Below are 3,061 nucleotides of genomic sequence, written 5' to 3'. Positions count from 1 at the left end.
GGCACTGCGGGCAGAGCAGGAAGTGCAGGCGAGGGAGCTGCTGCAGCCGCCGCCGCCGCTGCTGCCACCCAGGTAGCCCAGACAGGAGCTCCTTTCTCTCGCCGCGCCGAGGAAAAGCGGGCAGAAGCTCCTGGGCGGGAAGGCTCGGCCCATCTGCTCGCAGCTGCTGCTTTTGTGTGCGTGTGAATAGCGAAGGAAGAACGAGACCCCTCAACACCTGCCTTCTCTTGCTTTGTGCTCCTTAGAGATTAAGGGGGTGGGTGGGAGAAGGAAAGGATACCTCCCCAAGATAAATTTTGCAAAGGAGATGCTGCCTGCTTTCTCCGGGCCTCAATAGCCTCTTTCTTGCAACATGATTCTACCGTCCAGAGCAGTGTTTGTCAAGCGCCTGAACTTTTAAGGTGCGTGGATTTCAATTCCCAGAGGTCCCCAACCTTCACATCCTGGACATAAACGATCTCAACTTCTATCCTCAAAACGACATTATAGGGCACTGCACACCAGAACAACAGTATCCCTCCAATGCCATCACTGCTAAAAAACTAATCCCCACAACACTGTCAAATTATCTACTAAGACTCTGTTACTATTCTTCTCTTCCTTCCTAGTACCTATCTCTTTTCACTTAATGCCTGTAACCATGTTGCTTGTATCTTTAAATGTTGTAGTTTTATTTGTTTCCTAGTATAATTTGATTGCTTATTAATAACTTATGACTGTCACTAAGTGTTGTATCTTATGATTCTTGATTGAATGTGTTCTGTTTTATTTTTCTTTATGTACATTGAGAGTATATGCACTAAAGACAAATTCCTTGTGTGTCCAATCACACTTGACCAATAAAGAATTCTATTCAATTCCATTCCATTCTACTGAAATTCATAAGGTTGAGAAACAGGACCTTAGAAGTAGCCCATCCTTCAAGTAAGAGTGAGTTAAGAAAATGAGAGCAACCTGCAAAAAAAAATGTGATCACGTAACTTCTGCAATGTAATGATGAACCAATGCTCCCCCCCCCATTTCCTTTAAGCGCCTTCAAACACAATAGGAATTTTGAAATATACACAGTGTAATTGCCAGCTTAGGTATATTTCCTAGAGATCAAGCCTTGTTGAACAGTAAGATTTACTTTTAAGGCAACAGCAGTGCAAATATAGTACAAAACAATACAAATGGCACATGCCATTTGCTGTTGAGTGTTATTTGCTCCAAAGTTGTTTAGAGAACAGTGCATTTACTGTTCTAGTGGATTCTGCTATCACCATTGTTTTAATAATTAGTTATCACTAGCAGTATTAATGACGGTAATCTACTATTTACCTACCAGAGCAGGAAAAGAGTTCCGCCTAGCTATTTGTTTTCAATTAAGATAAGGGCTTCAAATCAGTCACCAAGAGGTCACACTGCCTCTTGTCTCCAGATGATAGGGAGGAAAGTTAGTGTGAAAGCTTTGCTCCACCTTTGGGAACTCTTTGTTCTGACTAAGAGGTTTCCCTTTTTCAAGCTGCTTAGCAGAGAATTAGGAAATCAATAAGATTCTGTCTAGCAAGGACTTGGGTGGTGGGGAAGAGAGGCAGGTTCCACTCCTGTTGTGTAACATTTAAAGACACAGGAGACTGTTTTCAACAAGGTGTTAATCTCCCTTGTTTTACAATTCATTCCCTAATACTGTTCAGTAGCAACACAGTTGTTCCTGTTTGCTTATGCCAGGGATGTTGGGAGCTCTAATTCAGCAATACCTGGGCAAAGACTTCTTGTCTATATCTTAATAGGGTAGGAAGCTAGAGATTTTTTAAAATCTTCTTTTCCAAAAGAAAAGGGCTGCTTTTTTCTTACGCTGTAGTGTAGACCAGGGGTCTCCAACCTTGTCAACTTTAAGCCTGGCGGACTTCAACTCCCAGAATTCCCCAGCCAACAAAACTGAAGCCCTCCCGACTTAAAGTTGCCAAGGTTCGAAAGGTCTGGTGTAGACCAGAGGTGGTATTCTACTAGTTCGGATCAGTTCATCCGAACCGGTAGTGGAAACAGCAGGTGGCCCCACCCCGGCTCTATGGCATCCCATTTAGGCCCTTTTTTCGCCATAAGCACATGCATTAAAGGTTGAGCGCATGCACAGAGGTGGTGCATGCGAGTAAAATGAGCTTGCACGAATCTCATATTTGCGAACCAGTAGGGAAGATAAGTGAATACGACCCCTGGTGTAGATGGTTCCCCACTGATGAGCTGAATTTTTCTCCATCTTTCTCCTGGGTAGCAGAAAATCATGTTGATGAGAAATTTACTAAACCCCCTCCCTATTGCAATCCCTGTTCTGCTGTGGTTCCTAATCACTAGATTTGTGATGTCCCTACAGCAGTGCTTTTCAATCTTGGCAACTTTTAAGATACTGTATGTGAACTTCAACTCCCAGAATTCCCCAGGCACACATCTCAACTTTGAAGAACAGTGCTCTAAGTGGATCTAATGGATGTCAAAGTCAAATAGCTTGCAAATGACCTTGGCAGTGTCAGAATAAGTGAGAAAATATTGCACAGTAGCTAATTATGATTTAAGTCATGATCTGGGGACAAGGTTCATCAGGATATAGAAAGAAAAAACATTGCCAGGACATTTTCATGGTTATACTTAGGTGAGAGTTGGGAAAAGCCTTGTTTCCACTAAAGCTCCAATAAGAATAAAGAAACAGCCTCCTATTTTATAAGTTCCTGGTTAATATGTGATCAACTATGCATCTAGACGGCAGAAAATCAGGAGCTGGAGAAGTCTCTAGGCAGTCTTTTGAACCTTGGCATAAATGGTTCACTTTATGGAGAGGAAGTTTATCTACCTGTGTAATAAAAGTGCCATAAGGACTTTATTCACAGAACAGTTTGAACAATTAAAATTAAATACATGATTGTAAAGTATGGATCCTAATTTACATTTATAAAATGCAAGCATAGCATAATGCCTGGAACATCTACTGGTTGCCTTCCAGGAACAATAAAGATAAAGGTAAAGGTTCCTCTCGCGCCTATGTGCTAGTCATAGGGGCCGGTGCTCATTTCCGTGGTCATATGGC

Source organism: Thamnophis sirtalis, unplaced genomic scaffold, assembly GCF_051295495.1.
Source record: "Thamnophis sirtalis isolate CommonGarterSnake01/CBP01778 unplaced genomic scaffold, rThaSir2_p1.2 scaffold_5, whole genome shotgun sequence".
Classification (NCBI taxonomy): Eukaryota; Metazoa; Chordata; class Lepidosauria; order Squamata; family Natricidae; genus Thamnophis; species Thamnophis sirtalis.
Note: the sequence above shows the minus strand (reverse complement) of the source record.